General features: G+C 37.3%; 1 protein-coding gene and 1 pseudogene across 1 annotated transcript in view; both read right to left on the reverse strand.

Moving 5' to 3' along the window:
- ACER3 (alkaline ceramidase 3) overlaps positions 1 to 13161 on the reverse strand; it is a 187046-nt gene that overhangs the window by 142012 nt on the left and 31873 nt on the right. The window lies entirely within an intron of this gene.
- Positions 12249 to 12373, reverse strand: LOC122914706 (annotated as a pseudogene).

The raw sequence follows: 13161 nt of genomic DNA on the forward strand, positions 1-13161 counted from the left end.
CCCATCTCTTTGTCTCTTAACTTCTTTTCTTCATCCTCTTACCCTCACGTTCCTGGTTGATTTGTCATGCCGGCCGGGACAGAGGGGCACCTGGGTGGCTCAGTGGTTTAAGCCTCTGCCTTTGGCTCAGGTCATGATCTCAGGGTCCTGGGATAGAGCCCCACATCGGAATCTCTGCTCAGCGGGGAGCCTGTCTCCCCTTCTCTCTCTGCCTGCCTCTCTGCCTAACTAACATCAGGCTCTGTGCTTAGTGGAGTCTGCTTGAGATTCTCTCTCTCTTTTCCTGTCTTCCCCCCACCACAAGCATGTTCTCTCTCCCTCTTTCATATAATAAATAATCTTTAAAGAAGAAAAAAGAAAAATCTCAAATAAAAACCTAACTTTATACCTCAAAGAACTAGAAAAAAGTAAGCCCAAAGTTAGGAGAAAGAAAGAAATAAAAATCAGAATAGAAATAAATGTATTAGATTAATGAAATGTAGGGCTGGTTTTTTATTTTTTATTTATTTTTTAAAAGATTTTATTTATTTATTTGATAGAGACAGCGTGAGAGGGAGCCCAAGCATGGAGGAGTTGGAGAGTGAGAAGCAGGCAGGGAGCCTGATGCTGGACTCCACCTTAGGACACTAGAATCATGACCTGAGCCAAACATAGACGCTTAACAACTGAGTCACCCAGGTGTCTCAGAGCTGGCTTTTTAAAAGATAAAAACTGACAAACCCTCAGCTACACGAACTCAGAAAAAAGGCAAGAGAATTCAAATAAATAAAATCACCACTAAAAGAGGACATTACAACTAATACCACAGAAACATAAAGGATCATGAGAGACTACTATGAACTATTATATGCCAACAAATTGGAAAACCTAGAAGAAATGGATAAATTTCTTCCATTGGATAGAATGGATAAAGAAAAAAAAATCCTAATAAAACAATAACAAGTAAGGATAGTGAATCAGTAATCAAAAGCCTCCCAACACAGAAAAGCTGAGGACAAGCAGTTTCCTTGGTGAATTCTACTAAATATTTAAAAGGATTAACACCAAACCTTCTCAAACTGTTCCCAAAAAATACAAGGTTATACTTCCAAACTTGTATTCATGAATCCAGCTTACCCTGATAACCAAATACTATATGACATCATGTATATCTGGAATCTAAAAAAGCCAACTTCAGAGAAATAGAGAATAGAATGGTAGTTACCAAGGGTTGGGGTGGGGAACTGGAGAATGAGGACATATTGGCCAAGGTGTACAAACTTTCAGTTATAGGATTAACAAATTCTGGAGATTTAATATACAGCAGGGTGACTACAGCTAATAATACTATAATATATACTTAAAAGTTGCTAAGAAAGTTCATCTTAAATGTTCTCACCACACACACACAAATGGCAATTATGTGACAGGTAATTATGTAACACTATGCTGGTAATCATTTTACAATATATGTTTATGAAATCAACATGCTGTATACCTTAAACATAATGTTACACAGTAGACCTTTGAACAATACAGGTTTGAACTGCACAGGTCCAATAAATATAATATAGTACTGTAATACATTTTTTTTCCTTATGAGTTTCTTACTAATATTTTCTTTTCTCTAACATACTGTATCATAAACATACAGTATATGTTACATATAACACAAAATATGTGTTAATCAACTGTTATATTATTGGTAAGGCTTCTGGTCAACAGTAAGTTATTAATAGTTATATCCTGGAAAGTCAAAAGTTATACATGGCTTTTTGACTGCATGGGCAGATCCGTATTCCACAACTCCATATTACTCAAGGGTCAACTGTTTTCAATTATATCTCAATAATACCAGAGACAAAATTTAAAATAAAAATTGATTCCTAAGTAACTTAACTGAATCCTAGAACAAAACTCAAGGCTATTTCTGGTATACAAAAAATATCCAAAACCCAACAAGGTAAAAATCAAAATGTCTGGCATCTATTCAAAGACTACCACGCATATGGGATGCCAGGGTGGCTCAGTAGGTTGGGCGTCCAACTCTCAGGTTTTGGCTCAGGTCATGGTCTCAGAATTGTGGGATGGAGTCTCACACCAGGCTCTATGCTCAGCAGAGAGTTTGCTCAAAGACTCTCCCTTCTTCTCCCTCTATCCTTCCCTGCTACTTGCACACATGGTCGGTCTCTCTCTCTCTCTCTCCCCCTTTAAAATAAATAAATAAATCTTTTAAAAAAAAATTACCAAGCACAGAAAAAAAGAAACACAACCCATAGTGAGACAAATAATCCAGTGAAACTAATCCAGAACTGACACATATGTAAGAATCAGCAGACAAGAATGAAAACAGTTCATATAAAAGTCTAGAAAAATATAAACTAACCTATAGTGTCAGAAAGAAGAACAAAGGGTGTGGGGTAGAGCTGAGGTGTCTTCAGTATCTTGACTGTGGTGATGATTTCACACATGTATATATGTCAAAACTTGATTTATACACCTCAAGTATGCACACTCTGTTGTATGCCAACTCTACCTCAATAAACTGTTTTTTAAAAAAAGTTTTGCTACTGAGGAGTAGAACTAGAGGGTAGAAAGAAATGAGGGAAAGGCACTGCTTTTTAGTTTTACTACAATTCTTCTACCACTAGCTGGATTTTTATTTATTTTTTAATGTACTGGATTTTTATATTTTTAATTCATCACTTTGATAAAATAAAAATTAATTAAAGAAACTTTTAGGAAAGAGAATAAAACAGTTGGGGACAGTTTCATAGATGTGATAAGATTTGATTTAGATCCTGAAAAGAGAAAACGAACTACAGTCTACTGGCATGTTAAGGACCAAGTACAGAACTTCACATTATACATGTGCTAACTTGCTTCTCACAACAACCTATTGAAACATTATTGTCCCATTAAGCAAACAATAAAGTCAGGCTAAGAAATTAGTTTTTTTAAATATTTTATTTATTTATTTGAGAGACAGAAAGAGAGAGAGTGAGCATGAGTTGGGGGGAGAAGCAGAGGAAGAAGCAGACCCCCGCTGAGCAGGGAGCAGGATGCAGAACTCGATCCCTAGACGCCAGGATCATGACAAGAGCAGAGGGCAGATACTCAACGGACTAAGCCACCCAGGTGTTCCAGGCTAAGAGATTATTTAATTTACCCAAGTTCTCACAGTAAACAAATGGCATGGCCAAGATCTTATTCCAGGTCTATCTGTCCTTACAGTCAATGTTCTTATCCTTTAATGTACTAGCACAATGTTTGTGTAAAGAAAGTCCTTATTAATATTTTAAAAATTACACCAAAGAGGGTGTGCCTAGGTGGCTCAGTTGGTCAGGCTTGATTTTGGCTAAGGTCATGATCCCAAGGTTGTGAGATCAAGTCCCGAGTCAGGCTCCACACAGCGCAGAGTCTGCTTGGAATTCTCTCTCCCTCTACCTCTTCCCCCACTCATATTCTCTGTCCAAAATAAACAAATAAAATCTTTTTAAAAATTATATCAAAGAGTATTCTATTAAAAATGTTTTAAGTAAATTCCCAATTGCACAAATAGCAAAATAATTTGCCTCGGTGGAAGGTGAAAACATAAGGTGGGGAACTAGACTGACTGATAATTATATATCCAAACAACAGTTTTCAATAGCTTTAAGTAATCTTGCAGAAGATACTGAAACCTGAAGAAGATGCCATTTCAGAGGGTCCTAGGATTCAAACTAACAAAAATCTTTACTGATGGCTGAGATAAAGGAATCAAAATATGCCCAAAGGTACAGATAATATTAAATTCAGCTGAGATGTCATACTATGAAAATCAGGAACACATTTCAAATCACCTGGAGGCAGGGTGTAGAAGAGTCTTATAAACTACCTAAAACTCAGTTAAGGACAATGCAAAGTTTTACAAATTAGAATGAGAAACTGTAAACCACAAATATAGGCTGCTATGACAGACAGAATAAGGACAACTGTAAGAGAAAGATGCAAAGAGAGAAAGATTACAGTAGACCATCTTGGGGAAAATCTGAATATACTACCTCAAAGCAAAATTTAGAGGTAAAAATGTGAAGAGATGGGTAGTGGTCATCCTTCTCCCTGCTTTACTTCAGCTTCTCTTTGGAATATTGACCTATTTATGGCACCCTACTTTACACAAACACAAATCCTAAGTACTGAAAGAAGAGACTAAAATAAAGGAATTATTCACTTAACTAATAAAACACATCATAGGAGAAGGGCATGATTCCAGTCTTCAAATACCTGAAGGATTGTTAAACTACAGGTGAATGAGGTTTCCAGAAGCTGTAAACTATCAAAATTAAAATCACTGAAGTTACAGAGAAGTAGATTTCCACTCAATATAAGGCAAAACATTCTAAAATTAAAGCTGTCCAAAAAAAGCATAACAAGCTGCCCATTAGACTATGAACTTTTTTGGACAGGGGCCATGTCTAACTCATATTTATAATGCTTTTCACTTGGTACAATACCAAGGACAGAGCAGGCAGTAAGGAAAGTCTGGTAGAATGAATAAATCCATACATGCATGCTTGATGAAATCAGAGTATAGTAGTTTCTCCCTATCCTCTAGTATTATTCATAAAATTATGTGTTTCTCTTTTAATTTAACAATGGTTATAGCAGATGGCAGCATGTTTTGCTAATAAGCTTTACATATAGAGAGAGATGAAAGAATGGATCAATTAAGAAAAATATAGTTTTATAGGATATTAGACATAACCTTTAAAAAAGTATTAGACATATTTAATTTCAAAAAGAAAGTAAAACTGAATATGAAAATGACTAAAAGAGGAGCACGTGGGTGGCTCAGTCAGTTAAGCATCTGCCTTCCACTCAGATGTCCTGGGATCAAGCCCCATATCAGGCTCCCTGCTCAGTGGGAAGTCTGTTTCTCCCTCTTCTTCTGCCTGTTCTCCTGTCCCTGGTAAAGGCTCTCTCTCAAGTAAATAAACAAAATCTTAAAAAAAAAAAAAAAAGACTAAAAAAAAGAAAAGAGACCTGGATTTTTTTTAATAGCATCCTTTTTTTTTTTTAAAGATTTTATTTATTTATTTGAGAGAGTGTGTATGTGAGGAGAGGAGGGGGGAGGGGTGGGATGGAGCAGAGGGAGAAGGACAAGCAGATGCCATGCTGAGTGGGGAGTGTACCAGGGCTTGATCCCATGACTCTGAGATCATGACCTAAGCTGAAATCAAAAGTCAGATGCTTAACCAACTGAGCCACCCAGGCTCCCCTATAGCAAATGCATTCTTGCTGTGAAACATAAGAAAATTCATACTCCAAAATTTTCTCCCACCTCTCTTCCCCTATGTACTTATTTTTTTTAGTCATTTCCACATTGTTGATGCCTATTATTTCACAATGTCAAGGATGTACGTCTAGTTCTGCAAACATTTTCTACCTTTGTGGGTTTTTTTAATAACAGCTTTATCAATATCTAGTTCACATATCATGAAACCCTTTTCATGTATACAATTCAGTGGTTTTTAACATATTTACAGACTTGTGCAACCATCATGACTAATTGTAGAACATTTTCATCAGCCCAAAATGAAACCCCAGACCCATTAGCAGTCACTCCCCATCTCTCCTCCCCACAGTCCCTGGCAACCACTGATCTACTTGCTGTGTCTATGGATTCAGCTATTTTAGACATTTCATATATATGAAATCATACAATATGTAGTCTTTTGTGTCTAGCGTCTCTCACTTAGCATAATGCTTTCAAGGCTCATCCATTTTGTAGCATGCATGTATCTATAACTTCCTTTTTTTTTTAAATTCATGAGAGAGAGTGAAAGAGACGCAGAGGCAGAGAGAGAAGCAGGCTCCTTGCTGAGCAGGGAGACCAATGCAGGACTCGATACCAGAACCCCAAGATCACGACCTAAGCCAAAGGCAGACACTTAACCATCTGAATCACCCAGGGGTCCAACTTCATTCTTTTAAATATAAAATATTTGCCAAATAGTCCACTGGGTGGGTATGACACATCTTACTTATATATTCATCAGTTAAGACATCCGGGTTGTTTCCCATTCTTTTGACTTTATAAATAATGTGCTATGAACATTCATAATACATTTTTTTGTGTGTAGACATGTTTTCAATTCTCTAGGGTATATCCCTAGGAAAGGAATTCCTGCATCATATGGTAATTCTATGTTCAGCCTTGTTTTTAGCCCCGAATCTCTATTTAAATGGATAAAGTAACTATCACTAGTCTTTTTCCCCATGACTTTTCGTCCCATTTTGCCTTTGTTTGTTTGTTTTTTAAACCATGATCTACTTGTTTAGATTTCATAATTCATCTTCATGTAGTTTTTCAAGGAGTTACACATATTGTATTCCCTGACATCTTGAGTGTTTGAGAATATTGAGCTCTGCCTTTATTCTCAAAAGATGACTTAGCTATAAAATGTTGGGCTCTCATTCCTTCAAAAGTTTGTAAGTATTATGCTGTTGTCTTCCCGATTGAACATTACTATAGAGAAGTTTGAAGCTAGCACAAATTTTTTCCTTGTAGAAGACTTGCTTTCTTGGAGTGCCTGGGTGGCTCAGTAGGTTAAGCCTCTGCCTTCAGCTGAGGTCATGATCTCAGGGTCCTGGGATCGAGCCCCACATCGGGCTCTCTGCTCAGCAGGGGTCCTGCTTCCCCTTCTCTCTCTCTGCCTGCCTCTCTGCCTACTTGTGATCTCTCTGTCAAATAAATAAAATCTTAAAAAAAAAAAAAAAAAGACTTGCTTTCTGGCCTAGACTCCTGAAGTATTACTGTATTATACTTGAATCTGTGTGTTTGGGAAGATAATAGGCCTTGAGATTAGATAATGATCCTATACACACTTTATCTCTCTACACAGCTAAGAAAACATAGTAATAAAGACATTTTTGACTCCTGAGTCAGACTGACAACTTGAATCTGTAACTGCAAGCTGTAGTGCTACACATGTAATTTTCAGTAGCATCAAAACACATCACATACCTCAATACAAATCTAACAAAGAGGTTTAAGACTAAAACTCCTGATGGGTTTTTTTGGGTACAAATTGAGAAAGTGGTTATAAACTTTATATGAAAATTCAAAAGGCCAAGATGAACCCAGACAATCTCAAATAACAACAAAGGTAGAGTATTTAGAGACATCAAGGCCTATTAGCAAGGACAGACAAAAAGAATAAGAAAAGATCCCAAGAACCAACTTATATGGTCACCTGATTTGTGATAAACATGGCCCTTCAGTGTAGTATAGAAAAAATGGTCTTTTCAATAAATGGTTCTGGATCAAATAGATACTTACATGGGAAAAAAACGAATCTAGGCCCCAAACTCATACTTTTTATTTTGAGATGTACTGCAGATCTAAACGTGAAAGGTAAAACAACACAAATTTTAGAAGAAAACACAGGAAAATAGCTTGATGACCTTGGAGTGGCAATGAGTTTTTAAACATGAGACCAAAAGGTTTAACTACAAAGGCAAAAAAACTATAAAGGTAAGATTATAAAGTCAAGAATAAAAGTTTTTTAAAAAGCTGATTTAAAGAATAGATATGAAATTGCTTTATAAATAAGGAGTTATATAAAGTTTAGGTCATTTAACTTTACTGGACAAAAAAGAATGCACATAAAATGACCACGGACTGAAAATTTCTCCTTTAAAAATGGTATAAGTCAGGGCACCTGGGTGGCTCAGTTGGTTAAGCATCTGCCTTCAGCTCCGGGCATGATCAGGGTCCTGAAATTGAGCCCTGAGTCAGGCTCCCTGCTCAGCAAGAGCCTGCTTCTCCCTCTTCTTCTGTCCCTCCCCCTACCCACTCATGTGCAAGCATGTGTACTCTCTCAAACAAATAAATAAAATATTTTTTTTAAATGGTGTAACTCAAGGACCAATCAAACTCTAAGGAGAAGTAATTTGGCTTTTACTTTCTATCATTCATTTATGTTAATTTTTTTTTTTTTTTTAATTTACTTCTTTGACAGACAAGTAGGCAGAGAGGCAGGCAGAGACAGAGAGAGGAGGAATCAGGCTCCCCGCTGAGCAGAGAGCCCAATGCGGGGCTCTATCCCAGGACCCTGGGATCTGAGCCGAAGGCAGAGGCTTTAACCCACTAGCCACCCAGGTGCCCCTATATTAATATTTTTAATTATAAAAACAATATAGCCTTATTGTAGAAAATACAGGAAAAAGAAGAAGAAAATCCATTTTTTTACCATCTTAAAATATCCATTTTTATTATTTTGGTGTTTGGGAAACTCTCACCAGAGGGTAATTTGAAAAAGAAAAGTTTACCATAAAGAATCATTACCTATGAGAAACCTGGAATAATGAGGGATTAGCTAATAAGAAGAGAATACTTGAGAATATAGAAATAGCAGATATAAGGAATGGCCACTATTCCTAGGTTGGAGATAAAATACTAAAAGAAGAGGTCTCAGCCAGGACTGAGATCTAAACCCGTTGGAAAGGGCATGACCACAGCTCACAGAACAACAGAAAAGTTGCTGTAGTGCCACAACTGCAGAGCTTACTGAAAATTATACCCTTAAGAACGTTGTTCTTCATATGCCCTCTAGGGAGCCAGGGAAAGCTGATCACATGGAGTGGGGAACTACTGGCCAGTGGATCCTGCTGACTGCAGTGCTCCGCAGGAGCTATCACTGTAAAAGCTGACAAGCTTCAAGATCAGGGCACTAGAATCTTCATGTACTGTCAGAGAGACACTAGATAAGCCACTTGTACTGCCAAGAGCCAGGCAGTGGAGAAACTACCAGGCCAGCACCTCAGAACCAAGATTGGAAAACCCCACCCTCTTCCAATGTCTCTCCAGTGCCCTCTATTGGTAAAGTTTAACATTCAGCCAGTTAGCAAAGGAACCTATGTAAAGGTCCATTTTCACAGAGCATGCAATGAATCAGTTTGGAGCTGAGGGATAAGCTGGTAACTAGCACAACTATAAAACTGTTTTCATTAATCATGGCTGGGAATAACTATGGTTGCTGAAGGTTACCCCAAACACCAATATGATAAGAATGGGTTTTTTAAGATGGTAAACCAATCTTTTCTCTTTCGTCTGTATTTTTCACAACGTGGTTATACTGTTTTGATAGTTTAAAATCTAAATATTAATAATATAAATAAATGATAGAAAATGAAGGCTAATTGCACTCCTGGGTATTTACCCCAAAGATACAGATGTATCCTGAAAAGAAGGGCCATCTGTACCCCAATGTTTATAGCAGCAATGGCCACGGTCACAAACAGTGGAAAGAACCAATATGCTCTTCAACGGATGAATGGATAAGGAAGATGTGGTCCATATACACTATGGAGTATTATGCCTCCATCAGAAAGGACGAATACCCAACTTTTGTAGCAACATGGATGGGACTGGAAGAGATTATGCTGAGTGAAATAAGTCAAGCAGAGAGAGTCAATTATCATATGGTTTCACTTATTTGTGGAGCATAACAAAAAGCATGGAGGACATGGGGAGTTAGAGAGAAGGGGGTTGGGGTAAATTGGAAGGGGAGGTGAATCATGAGAGACTATGGACTCTGAAAAACAATCCGAAGGGTTTGAAGTGGGGGGGGGGGGAGGTCGGGGTACCGGGTGGTGGGTATTATAGAGGGTGCGGATTGCATGGAGCACTGGGTGTGGTGAAAAAATAATGATACTGTTATGCTGAAAATAAATAAATGAAAAAAAAAGAAAAAAGAAAATGAAGGCTAAATTACTACTCTTTAGAGTTTAATTGGGTTTGGGATGCTCCCAGAAAATTCAATTAAAAGTTTTTTTACCAGAAGTGGGGAGAGCCTGGGTGGCTCAGCCATTAAGCGTCTGCTTTCAGCTCAGGTCATGATTCCAGGGTCCTGGGATCAAGCCCCGCATCGGGCTCACTGTTCAGCAGGAAGCCTTCTTCTCCCTCTCCCCCTACCCCCTGCTGGTGTTCCCTCTCTCCCTGTTTCTCTCTTTGTCAAATAAATAAATAAAATCTTTAAAAAAAAAAAAAAAGTTACCAGAAGTAAAAACTAGAGATTCAGTCATATACCACACAGTTAGTATACTAAAACATTAAAGAAAAAAATATTTTTATAGAGGGAATCCTATTTGAATATAGACTTAAGGAATTTTTTCAAATTTGAAAACTACAATATTTTCATACCCCCAAACACAATTTCTTTGTATTCTCCCACCAAATAAAAATTACAGACATTAACAACATTCCCATAATTTAGAAATTTCTTAGTAAGTAAAACCAAGTTTTGGGAAATGAAAAGAAAACTATAATATCAAAAGTAAAGGAAAGAAAGTCAAGGGGAAAAAGCAATATACAAACATAAATTTGAAACAACTCTCAAAGGAGAAACAGTAGGAAGATGTTTGCCTCAGCATGACAGTAGGTGGAGCCAGTGCACTCAGCAGTCTCGGTTCTCCCAAATTTTGCTTGACACAAGAAAGCCCTGGGGCAACTGGGTAGACAATTGACAGCTGTATAACCACCACCCAAAACGGAAGATAAAAAAATAGAAGCATTAAAACCTGGTGAAGCTGAAAAAATTACTGCTTTATTGCCACTATGAGGAGCCCTCCTGCATGGTCAGCAAACGATCTTTGTGAGAGCAGTAACTGGTTTGAGCCTGAAAGCAACCTGATACTTTCCCCCCAAACACGTTCACTTTGTGAAATATTTTACTGCTTATACAGATGTTCAAATAATGTAAAAGATTCCCAGAACTTCAAAGACTTTGGAGCTGAAAGAAGATAGGCAGACCTTCTAATTTAATCTTCTCAATTTATATCAGGCAACATTTTATTCATACCACTTTCTAGCTGTGTTAATTTGGGAAAATTATTTATGCTTAAGACTTAATTTCCTGGGACTCCTGGGTGGCTCAGCCGTGTTAAGCGTCTGCCTTCGGCTCAGGTCATGATCCTAGGGTCCTGGGCTCCTTGCTCAGCGGGGAGCCTGCGCCTCTCTCTGTATCTCCCCCTGCTTGTACTTCTCTTGCTCTCTGAGAAGTAAATCAATAAAATCTCAAAAAAGAAAAAAAGACTTAGTTTCCAGACCTGTGAGGGGTGGGGGAAAAATATTTAAATTCTTTAAAGTACGATGAAAACAATAACTATGACCCAAAAAGATCATATAAAGAATTAGGTGCTGGGGGCGCCTGGGTGGCTCAGTGGGTTAGGCCGCTGCCTTCGGCTCAGGTCATGATCTCAGGGTCCTGGGATCAAGTCCCGCATCGGGCTCTCTGCTCAGCAGGGAGCCTGCTTCCCTCTCTCTCTCTCTGCCTGCCTCTCCACCTACTTGTGATTTCTCTCTGTCAAATAAATAAATAAAATCTTTAAAAAAATAATAATTAGGTTTAAGAAACAGAGGAGATGAATATAGGGAAAGGGAGGGAAAAATAAAATGAAACGAAATCAGAGAGGGAGACAAACCATAACAGACTCTAACTATAGGAAACAAACAGGGTTGCTGGAGGGGAGGTGGGTAGGGAGACAGGGTACTGGGTGATGGGCATTAAGGAGAGCACTTGATGTAATGAGCAATGGGTATTAGCAACCGATGAATCACTAAACTCTACCTATGAAACTAATAATATACTATATGTTAATTAATGGACATAGAAGTAAAATAAATAAAATAAAAATTAAGTGCTGCCTGAAAACTGTCTTGATACTTCGATCAGCTCAGAACAGTTGTCAAAAGGGAGAAAGCTTGCTTTCTAATTCAGAACAGTAACAAAGAAAAAGAAAGAAAATAGTAGTATATGCTATTTCACCCAGAGTTTAAAAAAAACCATACAAATGCGTATTACATTATTAGGTACTCCTTTATTAAGACAGATACCAGAATAAAACAGGAAACCAACACAGGTATGTCTCACTTTAAAGAATTATAAGTACAAATTCAGTTCAATTTGACAAACATTTATTAAGTATTTCTTATGGGCAAGGCACTGAGATGGGAGATAGGAAGAAAGGTTTAGTAAGTGAATAATTCTGGTTCCTGTTCTGGGAAAATATATATACAACTTAGTAGGAAAGACCGACAGGTAAACAAATAGCAAGGGAGAATGGCAAGACCAAGGGGCACCCAACAACATACTCAGGGGAAGGGAAGGAACTCAGAAGAGATTCAGTAAGGAGCTAGCACTGGAGCTATGCCTTGAAAAAAAGAAAGATAAGAAGTATTTATGTCACTACTAATACAAGAGTCATTCTATTTTCTTTAGAGTGCATATAGTAGTTTCAAAAAAATTATTTAATTTATGAAAACTGGTTTTACACATTATTTTTTAATTAGCAATAATCACACCTCAGATAAACCTCATTGGCTATGATACTGCCACTGTGCAAAACTTACACATTATTTTTTAAAACATACATTCTATTTTCACTTTACTGCATATTTAATAAAAATAAAACTTAAAACTATTTATGATAAAATAATAAAAATGAAAATGTCCATATTAACTTCAAAAGGAAGTACATTCTAGGTTTGGGAAGAAAGGCCAAGTACATAGTGGTCTCTTAAAGAGATAACAGAAGACCTTGGGAGCCCCACATTAGTTACGGCTCAGGTACTATCGTTTATTAAGACGGAGATCATAGGGAAAGGCTCATAGCAAAAAAAGAATGTTGTATTTATAAAATGCTGCTTTGAAGAAGGCTCAATGAGAGCTGAACAGTGAGAATAAACAATTAACAGAAAAGAACGATACAGAAGACATGAATTAGAAGAACAAGGGAACTAAGATGGTTCTGATCTCCCTGGAGAAATACTTAGTGAAATAAAGATTTCAGATTTATCCAAAGGTCAAAAAAGGGGAAGTTTCCAAACCATATTCAGGATGAAGAGGCATTCTGAAATAACAAAATCAGAAACTGATTATTTTGATAATCCCCACTTCCTCCCCACTTTCATTAAAACTTTCTTTTCAGGGCCCAACTCAGTAAGTTTTGCTTAGTCACTGGTACTGAATATGATCACTCCCTCTTCTTTCAGCACAAACTGTTCTAACCCCTCATCTGGCACTTGGCACAGATTGCCCTGTACAGATAGCTCTCTTTCCACTAAATCAAAACATAAGTATTTACATCTACGTCCTTAAGTTAAAAAAAATTTTTTGGAAGGTTTTATTTATTTGA

This window comes from Neovison vison, chromosome 7, assembly GCF_020171115.1.
Source record: "Neovison vison isolate M4711 chromosome 7, ASM_NN_V1, whole genome shotgun sequence".
Classification (NCBI taxonomy): Eukaryota; Metazoa; Chordata; class Mammalia; order Carnivora; family Mustelidae; genus Neogale; species Neogale vison.